The sequence below is a fragment of the Pelodiscus sinensis genome, chromosome 4 (genome assembly GCF_049634645.1).
Source record: "Pelodiscus sinensis isolate JC-2024 chromosome 4, ASM4963464v1, whole genome shotgun sequence".
In the NCBI taxonomy this organism is placed as follows: Eukaryota; Metazoa; Chordata; order Testudines; family Trionychidae; genus Pelodiscus; species Pelodiscus sinensis.
This window is the reverse complement of record NC_134714.1, coordinates 121,617,029-121,637,604: the sequence shown is the minus strand read 5'-3', so window position 1 is coordinate 121,637,604 and position 20,576 is coordinate 121,617,029. Positions and strand designations below refer to the sequence as shown.

Here is a 20,576-nt window from a genome sequence, read left to right as displayed (position 1 = left end):
AGGGTAGTGGTGGGGTGGGGGCTCTAGAGCTGGCACTGGGGAGTTCTGGGGGCCAGGGCTTTTGGTGGACCAATATCATTTTATTTGCACATTCATTATGCAAAAACTTATGCAAATAATGAATATGCAAATATGAAAATCAAATATTACCGATCCACCAAAAGTTTGTCAATGGGTTTGCTGGTCCCTCGTATAAAAAAGATTGGGAACCACTGGCTTAAGGTATGCAACTCCAGCTATGTAAATAACATACATTAAGTTGAGCTTGGTGCCATCTCCACATAGGAGGTTGACGGGAGCAAACCCTCCTATCAATTTGCCTTACTCCTCATGAATGCAAAAAGTAGAGGCGCAGACTGGGTGCACTCTCAGTGTTTGATTTAGTGGGTCTTTACTAGACCCACTAAATCGAATGCCAGAAGATCGATCTCCAGTGCAGCAGGTGAAGATGTGGCCACAGTCAATAGGACCATTAATTTGAGTAGGCTTAGCAAAACTTGATTTTTATTTTGAATAATTTCAGCAAATAATATTTTAAGGTTTTTTTCAATTTAAATTTTCATAGTTGAAAATTATGGGGAGAGGGAAATTATGGGGAGAGGATCGGACAATTATTTGATGGTAGGCATTCATTCAAAAAGTTAAAACTTTATAGTCTTATTTTACCAGATTTGCAAAAACGTGTTTTGTGCATGCATTAAGCATGTGTCGTATTTCCTAACTTCTAAAGCATTAGTTTCCTCCTTTGCCTATCCATAAGTTTCAGTTATCACTGGAAATATTTTCTGTGGGTTGCATATAGTGAAATTGATGTTTGATGACAATCTAATCATTCCATGTCTACTTTTGAGCAGAGTTAATGCTCTGGGCAGCTGCAGAGTAATTGCAACCGTCTTATGACTACACTGCAGCTCTCTGGTGGTGGGGAGGGAGTGAGGAGAAACAAAGTGAACATTGAAGTAACAGTTGATTCATTTGCACTTTGAGGTAGGGTTCTGGTAGTGTAAACAGGACAATGCCCTCTTGTAACAAAGTTCTGTGGCAAGTGTTCTTTTACTTGTGCTCCTCCCTTCACTGCTGTCAAGGTATTTGTCTACTTTTGCAGAGAAGTGGCTCTCTATCATCCCCATGATTGACAAAAAACTCTAGTCAGCAATAGGGAAGTAATAGTGTACTGACTACAAGCCAAAGCTTATAGGCTAATGCTATGGACTACAAACATTTTTCTTCCCGCCTGTACATTTTTTAGCAGGCTGAGCAGTAGCACGGCTCAGTCCTGGCTTGCAACGGTTCCGGGACCTGCCTCCACTGTGGCTCTGCATTTAAAGCATATTAGGAGTCAGGTGTGCAGCCTGGCTCAGTTCCGGCTAGTGCTGGGTCCAGGAACTCAGACCCACCACCCAGACAGGGGCTGCTGCTTTATCGGAGGCAGCAGCACAAAGTGACAGGCAGCCGGACCGTGACGGGAGCTTGTTTTTAAACCAGTTTCCCGTGGAATAGTTCCCGCCTGGCACCCCACGCTGCTGCCTCTGATACAGCGACTAACTGATAAGAATTCATGAGCTTACTCAACTATTCAGTTAATGGATATCACAAGTAATCTCAACACCTGTGTGCTCTCCTCTTCTCAGTGTACTCTTGGAGGCTTTTAAAATCTTCCTCCTTTTTTCTCTCTACCACCATTCTATATTAATTTACACTTGTTGGGTATGCAGTTTTGTGGGCAAGTTATAACAAAGATGTTTTTTTTCTTGGAAGAGGTAAAATCAGGATCAGCCCAATGTCTTGGGCAAGGGAATTTCATATCTATGGACTCTCTTCCAAGATCTTTAAGTGCTTAGTACCACAGTGATTGACTGTATAAAGAGAAAACTCTATCCTACGTTCTCATGAATCTTCTTTTTATTCCCGATGTTTTCATTATTCCTGATTGCCATTTATGGTAGGCTGGGTTACTTAGAGCATGGTTCCAGATACTGGATTAGAGTGAGAGCCTTGAATCTGATTTTTCTTTTTTTCAATCGGTGAGGTGCTGTGAAACTTAACCTCTGAGTCCCACTCATAAGAGACTTGCAGCTGTGTTCCACTTTATTAAGCAATTCAAAGTGTTGATGGTCGGACACATAGCACACTGGGGACTGAAGCTTCAAGAGACCTGAATCTACCTGAAACAAAATACAGGACTATGTAGCACTTTAAAGACTAACAAGATGGTTTATTAGATGATGAGCTTTCATGGGCCAGACCCACTTCCTCAGATGAAATCAACCTCAACCTGAATCTACCTCAACCTGCTGTATGAAGCTGGGCAAATCACTTCAACACTCTGACAATGGGAAACGGTTTCCCTTCCCATCTTTAGCTTGTTTCATCAGATTACATCTTCAGATATTCAGAGCAGTGACTGTGTATATGTGCTAAAACAGCGTATGGTATGGTGGGTTTCAGTCTCAGGCAACACCTATCGGCACTATTGTAATACGAATAATAATTAAAGCATTTAAAAAATTATTACTCAGACCTGGTGGCTTCTGTGGACTGCCTTGTTTTTTATGGCAGTACATAGAGGCAACGCTGTTCATTGATGTTAGCACAGCTTGTCTGAAATATGGTATCTTTGTTTTATATTCATTGACTATACAGTTCTTGGAACTGGTCTGAGGAAATGCATTCTTGTGGGCTTGGAGAAGGCAAAAAAGGCTGGAATTGATCTGTCAGCAACCCAAAGTTAATTACATATTTAATGAGGTGTTCCTACTTCCCTTGCAGTGTCCTCATTGCGGGAAAGATGCTGAACTTCTGTTGAGGAGGAAGAATGGGGAAATGCATCTCTGTGGTTCCACTTGCCTCTGTCAGCCAGTGTTTCATTGCACAGATCCCTTATTTACCCTCTTACTGAAACTGGACAGGACAGCTGTTTTTCAACATTCATCTTTTGGCTAGCTTTTTATTTTTCCAGACCACATATGAGACGAGGTGGCGTTGGCTAAACTAAAAGCACAAGCTCATTGAATTCAGAAGTGTAAGTTGGCACAGATTTGGTCAATTTTTACTAATTTAGAGTAAAAGCATAAATTAACTTTGATAGGAGTCACACTGGTTTTTGTTAATATTTAATGTCTAAAGCAGTTGGCCGCTATTGAATTATTCCATTAAAAATACTGGAGACTAAACTGACGTGAATTTCCTAAACATTGTAGCAATAACAGCCAACCCCACTTCATCTTTCAAAGTTCTAAAATCTCCATCTATCTAAAGTAAAAACCAAAATTATCCACCACTTCTTTAGCAGGGGCATCAAAAAATATTTTTCAGATCCATCTGGCAGGAAGATGGAAAAAGTAATGGGACTAGGTCTGCTTCCAACATCCCTCCCATCTGCAAGTTGAGAATGAGGAGTGAATGATTGTCAGGTTTTACTTTACATGTTAGCTGCATCCTGAAACAGTGAAGTCACATTATTCTTTTGAATCAATGTTATATTCTTGTGGTAACAGTGTGTTTTGCTGCCATGTATTTTTCTCAGCAAGAGTACTTTACTTCTCTAAGTTCTTCCATCCATGGATCTCAGTGCACGCTACATAGCTGCATGTACTGAACAATATCATGCCCTTGTTGACGTAAATATATTGTTTATCCCCTTTATAGATAATGAAACTCAGAGATTTACCATCTTGCCTGAGGTCACCCATCAAGTCAGCTGAGTAGAACCTGGGGTAATCAATTACTTTTTGTCGAAGTACAAATTTCTTAGTCAAGGCCCAGACTCCAGAGAAAATCATAAATCAATAAAAATATCTGTGTCCATTCAGAAATATCTCGAGGTCTAGATTTGACTCCCCTCCCAACTCTGGGCCATCAGCGTAGCTCCTGGCCATGAAGCTCCTTCCACTTGCCCTCCCTGACAGGAGAGCACGTGTGGAGGCATTTGAGGTGGAGGGTTTGTAAAAGGGGGGGGGAGTAGGTGGAAACTGAGATGAGGGAAACTGCAGAGGCACAACTGGAAAGTTTCTTCCTCCCTTCATCACCATCTGTTTTACAGGTGTTGAGCATGAGTGGCTTATTTGCTATTTTGCAGTGGGAAGTATTGAGGACACACTCACACTCTGCACTGAACTGTCCCTTCAGTCTCAATTGTCCATGGCACTGACTTGTCATCCTCACCCACCAGCCCTCGGTCCATTTTCTACTGTCCATTCTATGAGCCTTTCCCCTCCCCATTAAAGGCTATGTACAGTACCTTCCTTGGCTATTCATCCCTAACTAGGGTTGAGCATGGGGCTGCTAACTGGAGCATCCTCAGCCTGTCCCCAGCAGCTGAACTTGCTCAGCTGTTTTATTGACTGAGGGCTCCACTGCAAAACTTAGGGCTCCTCTGCTGCATTTTCCCCAAACTTGGGATTTCTACACACCCCAGCTTCCTACTCCCAACATGTGTGTCCCACCTGTTCTGAAACGCTTTCAACTTTTCATATGGTTTTGATCAAGTGACACTCCCCATAGGACATAGCAAAAGGACTTATTTTGCAACTAAAGAGTGTCTGCTGTAGTATTAAAGAGCTTTGAGATCATCAGGTGAAAGGTGCTAGATATATGCTAATAATAATACAGTTGCTATGTAGAAATAAAATAATCTTAGCTATATATATCTTTATATCTAAGAGGCTTGAACTATATGGAAAATTCCAGCCGGGTATAATTAAGAGCGTATCAGCATCAGGTTGAGGCAGTCTGCATGTTTGTTGGTCAGCTGCACTGGGCCGAACCGAAAAAACAAACCCACTGTCTGCTCGGTTAGCTCATGCTTGGTATGTCTGGAACCTTTATCAGTTCCTTTTGTTTCTTCCTTCAAAAGGGGGATGTAAACTTCTCAAGTAAACTTCACAAGATACATGCCGGTCCACTTTTTGCAAAAGGAATTGAAAAGAAAAAGGAACGGAAAAGAAATTACTTTGATCTGTTATGAGTAATGCTGATGGCAGTGAGTGGGGATGGTGAGCGCTGTATACATGTGTGGGTGTTTTGGTATGTGTGTCTGGTGTACACTGACATTTTGGAGGTGGAGTGGGAAGATGTAGGTCTCTATGTATGGAAGCCTGTATTTAAGAGTTCAAAGCCTAGCCTTTCTGAGACCTTTTTTATAATTTATTAGTAGGGCCCTACTGAATCAATGGTCCCTTTTGGTCAGTTTTGCAGCCATAGAATTTTTCACAGAATTTGGTAGGGCTCTATTTATTGAACTTTTTTAGCGTACCTGTTGCCTTCAGGAAAAGTCCTGTTGTAGTATTTTCCTTTAAAGTGTCACAAGTAAGGCAACAAGACTGAGTATACAGCTAGAATGAAGGACTGTTCATAATTGGGAAAATGCAAACTACATGCGTGGATCTCTCAGGAACCAAAACATGACAGAAATGTTAAGTGTTAATAACAGCAGGAGAGCTAAGTGTACTACCACCTGAAGGTGCTACTTTGAATGCTGTGATAAGCTGTGGCTAAAGAGCTAAATTTGTGAGAGATTACACCCGTTGACAGACATGCATTTTTTATATTGTAACAGTATATTACTACTTCTCTTATCTCTACTACCGACCTTGAAAATGCCCTTGATTATTTCTCTTGGATGACTTTCAGGGTAGTCTGTGAAATCTATGTTAATTACATAGCTAGAATTGACGTACCTGCACCTTAATTTGAGTTTCCATGCCATCTTCACAGTGGGAGGCTGACAGGAGCAAATGCTCCCATTGGCTTCTCTTACTCCTTGCGAGGAGCAGGAGTATCAGTGCTGATGGGGGTGCCCACTGAGTGCAATTTAGCAAGTCTTTACTAGACATGCTAAATCACACTGGAAGATTGATCATGGCTGCATCGATCTTCTTAGTTGAAGACATGGCTTAAATGGTGGCCTAGAGCTCTGGGATGAAAACTCTGAATGACAGCTCTTCTCTTCAGGCACAGTGGAATTTTCTGTCATCTGTGCAGGAGATGGAACTTTCTCAGGTGTTGATCCAAGACTGAAATAAGCTTTCACAGGAGCTCTCTGTGCAAGGGGAGTCGCATACGTAGCATCATTTTACATTAAAAAACAAAGTAAAACCCTCTCCCTAAATAAAGCACTACACTGTGGATGCATCCCACTCTCTGGGGAGAGGATAAGAGGGAATAAACCACATGTGGCAGATGTTAGACATATTGCTTAATGCACTACAGGATGGACCTCCCTGGTCTAGTACCCTTGGAACCTGACAGGTTGCGGATGAAAGATTTTGCCAGACCAGAGGAGGACATTTTTGGATTCCTGCCACTGGCCCTCTTGGCCTGGCCGATGTTCTCTCAGCCAGCTCCCCACTTCCTGCTGCCCTGCTGATCCACTGGGAAACCATCACTGCTGGGGCTCCAGGCAGTCACGCACATCACATGCTGGGGCTCTCTGGTAGTCTCACGTGCCGAGTCCTCCTGAGCAGCCACGTGCGCCATGCCAGGGCTTCATGAGCAGTCCCGCACATTGCGCGTTGGGACTCCCAGCCCCACTGGGCAGCCACACGCCGGGGCTCCCAACCCCTTTGGGCAGCCCTGCTGCCACATGCTGGGTGGCCCACTGTCCTGCCAGCCCTGCAGGGATCCTTACTGTTGGCTCTTCACCGGGAGACTCTGGTCCTGCAGCATCCATGCTGGACTATGGATGTTGCTGGACCAGAGAATCCCGGTTAAGACTGTTTCAATCTGTGCTTCCAGGGTGGTGACTGGATAGAGGGGCTTCCTGAGATGTGGACTTCCTTGAATACTGTCTTACTAGGGCAGGCTAGTCTCAGAGTAATACAGTGGCCCGACCCATTAAAATCAGTGGGAGTTTTGCCTAAGCAAAAATGGACAGACTTCAGAACGAAACCTGCACAGAAGTTTGTGCTCCTGGCCTATCTGTTGGAATCTGTACCAATCAATGGCATAGCAGAATGCTCCAGTTAGCAGCCCTGTGTATGTTGTGACATTGTAATGTCTGCTTTTATATTTACTCTGTTATATATCGGCTTCCTAGAGTACCTGTCAAACATGTTTACAAACAGAACATTAGGACAGCCAGATAATGTGGCAAGGGTCCCAGCTTTGATAAGCTCTCGGGCAGCTTGCTGTAAGGGAGGGCAACTGCTGAAATGTTCAGGAAGCTCTCTGTGATTAAACTGAGCATAGTTTTCACATTCATCATGGGAGATGGTGGTGAGTCGTCTTATTCATTCTCATAAGAATCCGAGTGCTTGAGAAGTCTGCTGTTCTGGGATATGATTGAATCTTTTCCACTCTCCGTGTCTCCTTGCTACATTAGGAACAGAGTTACTACCACTGAGGCACAGGACCCTGGAAATTCCAATTTCTGCCTCCAATATAGGAAAGTAGCAGAGATCAGTTATAATGACTGACTTCACCCTTAGTGGCATTTTCTGTTCGTTCATCTGCATAGTATTGCCAGGGGGAGGGAGCACAGAGGGAAGGACCAAGCCCTCACTCTTTCTTGAAAATAAAATGGTGGCAAGTAGTATTGGACACTGAAGTTCTTTATTTACTCACAGAACAGGTCCAGTAGCAGCAGTGTAAAATTCCTACACAGTCACCTTGTACTATGTTTCTTTGTGGACCCCAAAGGGTAGTTCAGCCTCCAAATGCCTTGCCCTGTCGAGAATGTGAGCAAGGATTCTGATTGTGGGTTTTTTTGTGATATATTTGCATTTGCCATTGGGAATTGGACTGCCGTCACCACACAGGCCAGCAAATATTGTTTGTGTAATTCTGCAAAATGGAGATAGCTTTGTTCCAAAGTGCAAAGTATTGCAATTACTGTAATAAATGTAGATCATTACGTTTGGTGCCTTCTTGCAAAACGTAATTTCTTTTAACTGTCCTCATATACATCAAAGGTATCTCCATCATCAGGAGTGTGACCTCTGTTTAAGCCTGTTAAGTACAAAGAAGCTACTTGTATTGTTTTAGGCAATGCTGTGCCTGCTCTTCCAGTTTGTTTCCACAATGCATTTTGCCTTTTTTTAATAAGAAAAGTAATTACATATTGATCTTACCAGCTGTCACATAGCTGAATAAGACAGATTTTTCCCAAAAGACTTTCCCAAAGTCTTTCCCAAAAGACTTTAAAAATCTTAAATAAAATTAAACCCCCCTCTTCTTCTCCTACATTAAAAATAACACTACAGGTAGTGATTCAACATGAAAAGCCAGGAAATTCAAGAAATTCAAAGTTCACTGATAATACTCTGTCCTTAATCACCCCATTTCTGGTTTCTTTTCCACAGCAGTCTGACTGAAGGAAGATGACTTAATCTTGTTTCAGCCTTACAGAAATTCCTTTTTTAACAGAAAAGCAAAATGCAGGAATAGCCTGGTGATGAGTAAAAGGAAGAATTGAAATGCTGAATTCTTATCTGTACTGTCTGAGCTTTGTTTAGCTTTCTTGAACTCAGTAGTTGGACAAAGTAGTGACCTAATGGAATACTAATCCTGCTGCTACCCACATCCTGAGTGTTCCCACAAGAACTTGAGAGAGATCTATGACTTGTGTACGCTAGTCATCAGTTACGATTGTGGATGTTAGAGCAAAAGGACTCAAATTTTGGCCTTTTTGTTTGTTACGTATGTTGAAACAGCATTCAGTAATACAGTGACCTGTATAGCTTATCTGTTATCCAGTGTTTCGTTTTTGTGGGAAAGTAGTGTGTTTTAGTGGTGGGAACAGAGGTTTGGAATCCAAACTGCTAGAATCCTTCTGTTTTTGGCTGACTCTGGCAACCCTTGTATGCATCAGTTAATCTTTTTGTGCCTTGTTTTCCCCTCTAGTAATATTGAGAGTGTAGTAGTTATCACTGTTGTTTTGTACACTCACAAACTTGCACTGACTTTAGCTGGTACATACTCATATATGGATACTTAATGCAGTTTTAAGAGTCTGTGGTGTGAAATTGGTGCAAAAGGCTGTGTATGTACATTCCCATTTAACCAAAGCTTATTTGGGTTTAGCTTAAACCTGTTTAGGACAAACCAAAATAAGTCTTGTTTAAATGGAAATGTAACCACAGAGCCTTTTGCACCAATATCACATCACCCCTCATATAAACTGATAGTGCTTTGTTGAAACGAGGTTGCCTGTGCAGCAGGGTCTGGTGCATCGGAATGGAGATTTTGATCTGCTCTGAGGCTCCTATGGCGTAACCACTATTTTAAGTGGGCTTCAGTGTTTGCAGGTGCATAGGAATTGTCATATTAGATGGGACTAGTGATTCATCTGTTGTGTGCATAAGAATATGTGCTGCCACATCTTCACTACTGTTGTTACCTCTTCTAGATACATTAAAAACAAGCCTGGGTAGGCCTACATATTCTATAAACATTGGGGGGTAGAGGGGATAGCTCAGTGGTTTGAACATTGGCCTGCTAAACCCAGGGTTGTGAGTTCAATCCTTGAAGGGGCCATTTAGGGATCTGGGGCAAATCTGTCAGGGATGATACTTGGTCCTGCTGTGAGGGCAGGGGACTGGACTCAATGACCTCTCAAGGTCCCTTCAAGTTTTGAGACAGGTGTAGTTTTGAGACAGGTGTATCTCCATATATTATATAAACACATCTTCACTTCACAGCAGAGACATGCTAGAAGTACCCCATTGTAAATGCTTTAGAGGAGGGATGGGCAATCATTTTTGATTGGGGGAGCACTCTAAGAATTTGGTAAATCATCAAGGGCTGCACTCTTCCATGATAATAACGGAGGAGGCATGGGGTCTGGGATGGAAGTTGGGACGCAGGAGGGGGTGTGGACTCTGAGAGGGAGTTTGGGTTGCAATCTGGGCCAGGGGAGTGGGGTGCAGAAGTTTGGGTTGTGACATAGGGTAGGAGTGTGTGCTGACCTGGGTCAGAGGACTGGGGTGCAGGGTCTGGGAGGGGATATGGGTATATGTCTGTGGGGGGAGGGGGAGAGACAGAGGGTTAGGGTTGAGGGAGGGTCTGGGTTGCCAGAGGCAGGCTCTGAGAAGCATCTAAGAGATGCTTACCTGGATGACTCATGGCAAACAGCCCAGCAGGTGCCCTGACTTTCATGCCCTGGCAGGCCAGTCAAAGCAGCTGGCTGCGGGGCCATATGCATCTGTGAACAGCTGAGAGCGCAAAGGAAAGGAGGGGAATGGTTCTTTGAGCGCTGCCTGTTCTTCAAAGAGGTAGCTCCCATTGGCTGGAAACAGGCCAATGGGAGATACAAGATTGTGCAGCGTGCAAAGCCTCTCCCCCCAGACTCATAGCTATTCATAGACAGAGGTTGAGCTTGGTTTAAGTTTTTACATTTGTGCACTTTTCAGGTTTTCTTTTCATTCACCAAAGCTGAAAAGTTAAATTAAAAAAAAAATTAGATTCTGAAGTGTGTTTGTGCAGCAGTGCTTGCTTTCTGTGGTGATAGTATAATGGAAAACATTGGACTTTGGATAAACTATGATGGAGTGTTGCGTGCTTTTGGTGAAGTTAGTGTTTTTCTGTGGTTTCACAATTGATTGGTTTTGGACTTCTAATAAATACTGAGCTCCCAGCTTAGTTTTTTAAAACAAAAGCAAAACAACTTATGGCATCTGGACAGTGTCCCTTTTAAGTAAGTCCTTCTACTGAATTTTCTCACAACAAATGGCATTTGGCATTTGTATGAACAAGGCTATTCTTCCAGCTTCTATTCATACACATTGGAATGTTTGCAGATACAAGGAAAGCATGCACAAATGTAGCAGACACACTTTCCAAATCCTGATGTGAAGAAATGATGTCAATCTTTAAGGTTTAAGAAAACAAACCCCCCCCCTCTCTCTCCCTCCTCCCCCCGGAATAATTCCAACCCCCCTCCCCATTAATCCCTAAAGAAACCTGAGTTGGGACTTTAAGGGTATCGAGAATAGTCTTTAATCTCTCACTTTTCTGGGCATCCGAACACTATCTGAATAACTTGGAATAAAATAAATAGGTGATTCATAATAAGAGCCATGTCTGAGTTTTAAATCATGTCAAAGGGTATAAAATGTAGTGTAAATTCTCTGGACACAGTGCTGCAATTGTTATGCACTCAGCTGCCACTTATTTTAATAGTTGTATATTTCTGACTTGTATAGGCTATAGTAGCATCTTTAATATCCTCCTAAAATTGCTTGCATTATTCAGAACACAAAGTTTAAAGGGACTCCTCAGCAGTTGATTAGTCTTTTGTTCCTATTTTAGCATCTGCCTCTTCATAACATAGTGATGCACAACATGTGCAGAATGGAACTGAAGTGGGTGGTTTTTCTGTTTGTATTTCCAAATAATTATTTCCTTGGGTCTTGAGAGAGAGCCCGTTGAGAGAAATGGGAAGAGTGTCTTTCAAGTGCAGCTAAGTCCAGTGTCCTTGTTGCCGTGGGTTTAGGGTATAAAAGCATCTGTAGCACTCTCAGTACATGGAAAGTTAACATGGATTATCAGAGGAGCAAAATGAAAACAGAAAAACAAACCACAGCACTGTGACAGGAAACATTTTGGATAATCTTATGGCTCAAAATTTTCTTATGGCTCCATGTCCCTAAAATCTGTGGGTCCATTGATTTATGTTGACTGCTGCTTGCTAACAGGGCTCTTTCAGAAAGGGTTCCAGAGCGTTTCAGTGCAGTGGCAGTCTTCAGTTGTGGAAGATCTAATCTATTCGTGTTTAGTTTCTTTGTGCTCTTTAACTGAATGCCTTATACGAACATTTTTAATTGAGAGAGAACTTGACCGCTGGCTTGTTAACTGAAAGGTTTCTTAAACCTTAAAACCAAAATATAATCTGTAGACTGATTCAGTGTAAGCAGATCCCACTATAGATGCACTTAAATTAGGTTAGATCATGTCAGGCACAGTCAGTGACAGGCAAAATAAATTCTTCCTGTGGAACACCAACAGTGCAGTGCCTCAAACGAGCAATCTGCATTCGGTGACTGCCATAAACTGTCAACTGGCAAAATACTGTACACACCCACACACACACACTTCAGTAATTAATTACAGGGATACATTACTTCTGGGACCAGAGTTGCTCTCCTCAGATGCCAACGTGAGGGGTCTGCCATCAAGCCAAGAGCAAGCTGCTTCATTAGCCTAAAGCTGCACTCTTGTGGGGGAATGATGAAGAGAACAGCTCATTAACTCTGACCACAGCAGAGTATTGTTGTTTTTTTAAATATGATAACAGACACTTCGTTTAACAACCTCCTGTGTCATGTTCTTCTGCCCCTTCATTTCCTCTGGCCAAGATGATAGATGAACATTCTTATCATCTGTAAGGATTTTGTGAATCTATGTCAGTGGCCTACTGTCTCCATATGCTGTGTCTGTTTGGCTTGCAGGCTCTTGCCTGTTTTTCAAGCAGTATTTTGTGATGAGTAATGCATTGTCGGCAGGTGATTTGAAATAAATATAATTCAATAAATTGTCTTTCATAGACACCAACTAGTTCTAATCCCTAGATTATCAGTGGCTAGAAGAATCAGGATTTTCCATAATTGAACCCCTACTGCTGTAAATAGATTTCCAGTAAAGTTACCAGAAATTAGCTACAGAAATAAAGTAATAAATCAGAGGTGGTAAATGTGGAGGAAGAGAAATGATGAAAAGGTGGGCCGATAGGTTCAGGAGCAACACTCTGGTAAGAAGCTCAGCTCCTTAGTCAGACAGACGTACAGACACTGTTCTCTAGCGCTTCTATGATTTCTACTGAAGTGCTGTTTCTGGATCTTCTTTGAAAGCTCTGGATGAACTCCTGGCTTCATTGAAGTCTATGGCACAGCTCTCTTTGATTTCAGTGGAACCAGGATTTCACCCTTTGTCTTACATTGCCAGCTAGCTCAGTAAATACCTGATGGATTGAAGCTTAGACCCATAGCCTCATGGCACTAGTATTGGGGCAGGTCTCCTTTGCCTCTGTTACTTTTTCTGGGGAGGCCTTTCCCCATCATTAAGTCTGTTGTTGATTTTTGCATTGGCCGAAGACTAGTATGAAATTAGCTTTTACTGTTGTTACTCAGAGGGTTCTGAATAGCATAAGTGAAACAAGGCTATGTCTATATTAGAGACCTCACAGCTGCAGCTGCATTGCTGTCAGGTCTCCCATGTAGTGGCTTTATGCTGTCAGGAGAGAGTTCTCTCATCAGCATTAGGGATGTTAAATTTCGATTAATCACCTAATTGAGTAGTCGATGACAAAATGGGGAGGACGCTCGCCACCCAGCTCTTACTACATTTAAAAGGCGGAGGCGCAGCAGTCAGGACCCGATGCGAGCAGGGACTGAAGCAGTCCCCGCTCATGCTGGATCCAGTGCTGCACCTCTGCCTCCCGTGTCTCCCTCCTCCCACCTCACCATGGAGACGGTGCTTTGGGGAACTGCCTTTTAAGCTGTCTCCCCCCAGAACCGGCTCCTGCTTTCCTACCCACCCCCGGGTGGGGGAATAAGAGTAGTCGACTATTCAACTACTCTTTTACATCCCTAATCAGCATAAATTAAACTGCCCCCAATGAACAGCGATAGCTACATTGGCAGCACACTGGTGCTTCTATTGGTGTAACTTATGTCAGTCAGAGGTGGGTTTTTCCACACCCCTGACCCACAAAAGAGTTCCGCCACCAAAAGCACTAGAGTGTAGATACAGCTTCTTGCCTCTTGCTAACTTCACCCAGAGCAGCAGCAGGCACACTGGGTCTGTGACTGAAATGCATGAAAAGAATTAAGAGCCGGTATTCTTCAGAAACGGTTGGCTGAAGCTCCTGAACTTGCCTGCAAATCCACTTATTGCTGCCCAGAGTTGAAAAAGCTCCAGATTTGTATTCTATTTTAACATCAAATTTGCATGTTACTTAAGTGTCTTAGCAGCACAACTCAAGTATTAGTAATCCTGTAATGTTCAGTAATGCAGTCTTGTTTCAGAAGGCAGCTTTCTGTGGCTTCACAGCAAACCAGAATTCTAGTATTTTATGGCCAGAGCAACCAAGGTGCATTATTACTTTATGGTTATATGGACAAGTCAGCCAATTCCTGATTTCATATTGTCCTCAAGGAAAGATTGAACAAAACCAGTGATACATTCCTGAGGATAAAGATGGAATACAGGTGAATCAGTGACTTGTACAATATTGAGTCCTGAGACTTGAGGTGCTCTGTGAAAGACCTGTCTTGCGTATGAGCTTTCAACTGTATTTTATTTGTTAATTTACCACCAGTTTTCTGATAAAGAATCCTGAGATGTTGTCTCTGACTGACTTCTAGATCAAATTTGCTAGTTCTGCAGGATGTAAACATAATCTGTTTGGTCTACATCTTGCACCATTGCCAGTTAGTAAGTCTGTAACTGACTCTTATTTGACAGTGTCCTTTACAGTGCAAGAGGTTGAATAGAATCCACCTAACTCTTCTATGGCAGGCTTGGATTAACTGTAAATTAGTAATTGGATATGAATCAGTAGTGCATGTGGCCAAATTTTGCCATTGCATGTCCGCATGTCTCCCATTGGATGCAAAGGAGAGAATATGGCCTGCAGAGAGCACACTGAGTGAGAAGGTGTCATTTTTACATAATCATTTTTCCTGGCCATAACACTGTAAATTCAGTCAGCCATCTAACCAGAGAGAGGATGCTGATTTATAAATTTGAAATTTAGTCTCTTTCTGCTTCATTCCAGAGCAGTTAGTTGTATTAATTTTTATAACACCTTGAGGTTTGTTCACCTTTCTAGACAGCAAGGAGAGACAGTTCCTGCCCCAGGAATCTTGCATTTTAAAGGAGATTGCTGCCAGCCAAAGATAAAGGTAACACAGAAGTGCAAGGCGGGGATTGGTAAGTAGCTTTTAGACATGGCTGGGGAGTTGAACACCAGAGAAGGACACAAGTTTTCTTGTAGCCTCCTGGAGAGAAAAAGTAGTCCCATCTTAGTAGTTGTATTGGAAATAAGGACATTCTGCCTATCACCTCGAAAGGGTTGGAAGCAGTAGTTGTCATATGGCTTGCTTGAGATTACATAGAGAAAAATCATCCATTGCATGAAACATTAGGAATTTTAACATGTGCCAGGCACGTGCTGGTTTAAAAACTGCCTGAGACTTGAGCATCAGAGGAAGAAATGTTAATTTGGAGCCTTTCCGGGAAACCATGGAGAATACATATGTAGTCATTCTGTATAGGGCTTTTGGAAATCCTCCACAGGGGTATCTTTTGGGGATTACTGTGTTTAGCAGATGTTATAGATTTGAGTGCCAAGAGAAATGTGTTGGATCACCATCAAGGATTTTTTTTTTAACTTTCATTGGCTTTACACATTTTTGCAAAGTCTGCTTTTGTCCAGAAGCTTTGTGTCTCTGGCAAGCCTCCAAGCTGTTCAGTCCATTGTGTAGTGCTAGCTAAAACATAACTCCTACAAAACTCTGTGTGACATGAACTGAGACTGCTGGGCATACAACATAATAGCCATGATGGGTCAGACCAAAGGCCATCTAGCCCGGTATCTTGTCTTCCGACAGTGGCCAGTGTCAGGTACTCCAGAGGGAACAGAACAAGTTGATCAAGTGATCTAGCCTGTCACCTGTTCCTAAGTTCTGGCAAACAGAAGCTGGACCAGGGGTGGGCAATAATTTTTTGCGAGGGGCCACTTCAGAAATTTTTGAAGTGGTCCCAGGCTGCACAGGAAGGGCGGGGTATCAAATGGAAGGGGTGGGACCAATATACTTCCGGGTTTCCCAGTGATTAGTCTGGGGGTGAAGGAGTGCCTTTGCCCCCGCTGCCCCATGTTCTCCTTTGGTGCCCATGCCCCTGGCGTAGGAGACTTCCTGCACTCCCCTGCCCCGAGGCCAAATAGGGGCTGAGGGCGGGGGAGCGCGCAAAGCCTTCTTTGCTCTGCCCCCGCCCTGCGAGCAGCGCGTGGCACTTCAAAGCTTCGTGTGCTCCCGGCAGGACAGGAGGAGACTTTGCATGCTCCCCTGCCCCCAGGTCCTAATTGGCCTGGGGGCGGGGGAGCGGCGGGACCTCTGCGGGCGGGATCCACCTGCTTAGCGGGCTGGATCTGGCCCATGGCGGCCTTTTTGCCCACCCATGGGCTAGATTCACTGTATGACACATTCCTGTCAGGGTGCCACTTGGAACTGGGGTGTCTCTGAGCCCTCTGACAGTGTACTGCTGTGACAGGTGGCAAAGCCCACCCACGTTCACACCCCCATCTGCGGTTGCATGCAGGCGCTCTAACCATCAGCTTCTCAACCCAGCACCCCAGAGCAGTGTCCAAATCTGGCCAATATATGGTTTTAATATCCTGTCCTCTTGTCCCTCAATGTGAAGAGGACAGTGCACACTTCTGGTAACCAAGCAGAGGTTTTCCCCAACCACTCCAGTCAAAGCTCCCAGGTTTAGATTAAAACAAAAACAAGTTTAATAACTACAAAAGCTAGATCAAAGCAGATTACCTAGCAAATAAGCAAAAAGCCTACTTTTTAATATACTAAATAGATTGGATATGAATTAGCACATTCTTGTCCTGAGAAGTGATGCAAGCAGGCTGCAGATTCTTAAGGGGGAAACTGTACTTCCTTTACAAGTTGGAATTCCCATGTGATTCATAAACAGGTTCAAAATCCTTTTAGCCTGGGTCTAGCACTTTGCTTTAGTTCAGTCATTTTTCCTCAGGTGTTTCCAGGAGTCGTCTTGTGTGGGGAGTGAAGAATCATGGATGATGTCACTCTCCCCTGTCTTGTATAGCTTTAGCATATGGGAAGAACCCTTTGTTTCAAAACTTGGTTCCCAGATGGATTTGTGGAAAAATACTGACATCCCGAAATGGAGTGCCAAATCATGTGGCCTGGTCACATGTTCTTGTAGAGTCATAGCAGCCATTACTTACAGATTGCCTGTAGCAGTGTTTCTCAACCAGTGGTACAATTACCCTTAGGGGTACTCGAGAGAAGTCTGGGGGTACATCAGCATAACTGAAATTTGGAGAAAACTGAGTATTTGTTTTAAGTTTTATAGCGCTTTATTATTTTTGTACTTTTTACACCCAAACATTTCATCACCCACCTGGCTATGATTAAGTTGTTTAAACAAATGTGTTGCAATGGTAGAAAAAAAGTGTGTGTCTGAAAACTGTAGGTCCTTGGGGTACTTATAATTTTTTTTAAAGGGGGAGTACTTACAATTTTTTTTGTTTTTGAAAAAGGAATACTTGATTTAAAAAAAAAAAAGGTTGAGAAACACTTGTCTGTACCAATTTCAGAAAGTCTCACCAGGTGGGGGATGAGCTTCTTCTTGAACCTTTTGTTTTCTACTTACTAGCCCATTGCCCTCAATAGGCTCTTCTCGCCTACTCCCCAAACAGAGACCGTCTTGTTTAATGAGTATTACCTAGGTGTAACTACAGATGAAGTGCAAACACATAATATTTGTAACTTCAGATTCAAAGATGAGAATGCATAGAAATAGAATAATCATTCAGTAAATCATAACTTTTCTAGTGACACCTGTTATGACTTATCTTGCATAAAATACACCATAATTATGCTATCATCATAATATCATTATGACGAATATGCGGTGTGGTGTCACACACCATCTCTGCCCACCCTGGCTAGCAGCCATTGATGGACCTATCCTCCATGAATTTATCTAGCTCTTTCTTCAATGGTGTTATAGGTTTGGCCTTCACAGCATCCTCTGGCAAGGTGTTCCACAGGTCAGGGAGCTCTGTCTTGTGTCCTTTGCAGCTGGACTTATAGGTAAAAGTACAAAATTTAGCTATTACTTGGAGTTATGATTGAGAAATCATAAACAAATCAAGAAACTCTCCTCTGCCTTCCAAGAGAGACATGTTGCTCTTAGAGCAGGTTGTGCTTCCAAGGTGGTGGTCTTCCCCAGAAAGCACTGTGTGCTGTGCAGTAGTGCAACCCGATGAAGTGAATTTTTGCCCACAAAAGTGTATCCCCAAATAAATCTATTAGTTTTTAAGGTGCCGCAGGACTCATCCTTGTTTTTATGGATACAGCCTAACATGGCTACCTCTCTGCTACTTCTAAATCACACACGTGCACTTCGGTATGTGTGTAATTGAACATTGTAGGTAGTTCAAAATGGTGACTTCGCCATGTCAGAAAGTGGCAGCTTAACAAGAAATGGTTTAAGGATGGTGGATTCACTTGTCCATAACCTTGAGGGGTAGGGCTCTCATGTGATTCTTGCTTTCTTCCAGTTTGCTAACATAAGAATGGCCATAATGAACCGTATCCTGTCGTCTTCCTCCACCTTCATGTTTGGGCTCCCTTTCCTCCTCCTCCTCCAAGGAGAGCTGGATTTGGTTAATTCCCAGAGTTCCTTGTTCTTTATCAACTTTTTTGATCTTACAAAAGTATTTATAGTTCGACTCCTGCAGTGGAGGAACTTGGAATATGCTGTTTGCTTTCTCCATTAATGCACTGTAGCCTGAAAAACATAATTCTGCTTTCTTTAAAGCCTGTGTAGGATAAAAGACAAAATGCTACAAGTTACTTTATCGGCATCCACTGTAAAAATACCATAAAAGGCAATCTGTCCTTAGAAGATGGGCATTGGAGTATTGCCCACCCACATTATTGCAGCATGAGTCACTTGGCTAGGGCAGCTGTTCCTCTACATGTGGATGTTTGATGACCAGTACCCTAAGAAACAGTCTGAGCAGTAGCTAAGGAGGGGAGACAGGAACTCTGCTGTAGCGCTGAAGAAATGAGTGACATAGGTCAGATGTGCACTACAGTTTTGTACTGGTATAACTGCATCAGTCAGAGCTGTGAAAAATCTACGCCTCCGCGTGGTATAATTCTGCTGGCCTAACCCCAGATGTACACAGCACTATTTGGGCAGGTGAGCTTCTCCCACCTATATAACTTTACTTCTCAGTGGTGCGAATTAACTATGCTGATGGGAGAAGGAACAAAACTGCGGAAGGTTCTTGTTCTCCTTGCAGAACTCTAAATCCCCCAGCACCAATATGCACTAATCATCACAATGCAATCCTCTTCTTTGCCCTCTGAATATAAAACATATCCCAATTTGTTCTAGAAAGCAATTGTTGCCTCTTGCATATGAAATCCCCTCTGAGGCAAAACTGTGTGCTTGATGCGATCAGCTGTAATTTAGATACCTCCCAGACACAAATTTTCACAGTGTAGAAATAGGCAGGGCCTGTTTTTGACAGGGCAGTATCAAAATCTGGCGTTTTTGTTAGGGTTTTTTAATAGTTAGGGTTGCCCTTAACTTAATCTTGCATCCAAAATGCAGGCATTGATAGGCACTGTACACCCTGAACTCAGGGTTTTAAAAAAAGGGATTTTTTTAGGAATATCCTCCTTCCACCCTCTCTTTCTCCCAACAACAATATAATTACTTCTCTTCTTCCCCTCAACAAATTCCTGGTCATCATGTGAGTTGAGTGTTTAATTTTTTAAAAATTCTATGGAGAACTTCCTTTATTTAAAAACAAAACAAAACAAACAAACAGTTCAACTGTGAAATGGGATGATGTGGGCCAAATTACAAAAGTTATTGTCCAAAATGATTCTTCCAAGTAGAATGAATGCACATAAAGTTGGTCCTGTGTGTATACAGGACCAACATAGGAAGGTCCATTCCAAATTGCATCTGTGTCCCAGTTCAATATCTGGTATTCAGGTGTGGCCAGTACCAAGTGTAAGAAACCTGAGAGTGGAGGAATATGGAATACTGTACCTGTTGTGTAACCTTCCTAACCTGTCAGTTAGAGATAGTTACATGCCCAGAAATCTGAGAGTGCATAGACCCTTCTTAAATTTCTAAGTCCAGCCCTAGCTAACTGGATGGTCTTATCCATATAAATGTCTAGTCTTTTTTTTATCTTACTCTGCCTTTAGGTCAGGGACCACACAAAGGTGGGAAGCAAAAACAAAACAAACAAACACTCCCTCCCATCACCTGGCCCCCAATTGAGAAGGAGGGGAAAGAAAAGGGGTGTGTGCTAGTACTGGTTATCCCCATTATGGGGGAAGTCCCAAGCCTCGCTGTAAGCCGGACTAAGGCAAGCTGGGGACCAGAGCTTCCTCATCGCTGGGTTACGGCTTTTTAAAAAATGAAGCATAATTTCCTTTTTTTCAGTTTTAAATTCATTGCCCTTCCAATTGAATCCTCCATTTGTTCTTGTGCTTTGTGTCAGTAAATGCCCATCCTATTCATCATTATTTTTAAGGTAGCACTTCTAGGATGTAGGAGCCTGGTGATGTAGGTGCTGTTCAAACATAAAACAAAAATGTATTGCAACACCAAAAGAACTTAGTCTAAGGCAAGAAACAGCAAGTGAATGTGAACACACAGATCACAAGAAAATGTTACTGTTGAATAATGGTCTTGGGACATTGGTGATCTAACCACTAAATTTTTTTTTTTTGGCCAGGATCATGACAAAGGAGAGTTGTAAGTAGGAATTTGAAGATGAAAATCAGGTGGCTTGACAGATATTTATGGGAGCTTTCCCCTTGCCTGAGGGGGGACTAAACACTACT

General features: G+C 42.7%; 1 protein-coding gene across 8 annotated transcripts in view; it reads left to right on the top strand.

Moving 5' to 3' along the window:
* Positions 1 to 20,576, top strand: part of LOC102457209 (uncharacterized) — a 160,003-nt gene that overhangs the window by 49,768 nt on the left and 89,659 nt on the right. For 3 of the 8 annotated variants that reach the window (XM_075928295.1, XM_075928296.1, XM_075928299.1), the window contains exon 3: positions 14,768 to 14,868. The exons of 4 other annotated variants lie outside the window; for them this stretch is intronic. The gene's annotated coding sequence lies outside the window, so the exon portion shown is untranslated. The remainder of the gene's footprint in view (positions 1 to 14,767; positions 14,869 to 20,576) is intronic. One more of the 8 variants, XM_075928297.1, reaches the window with a different exon arrangement.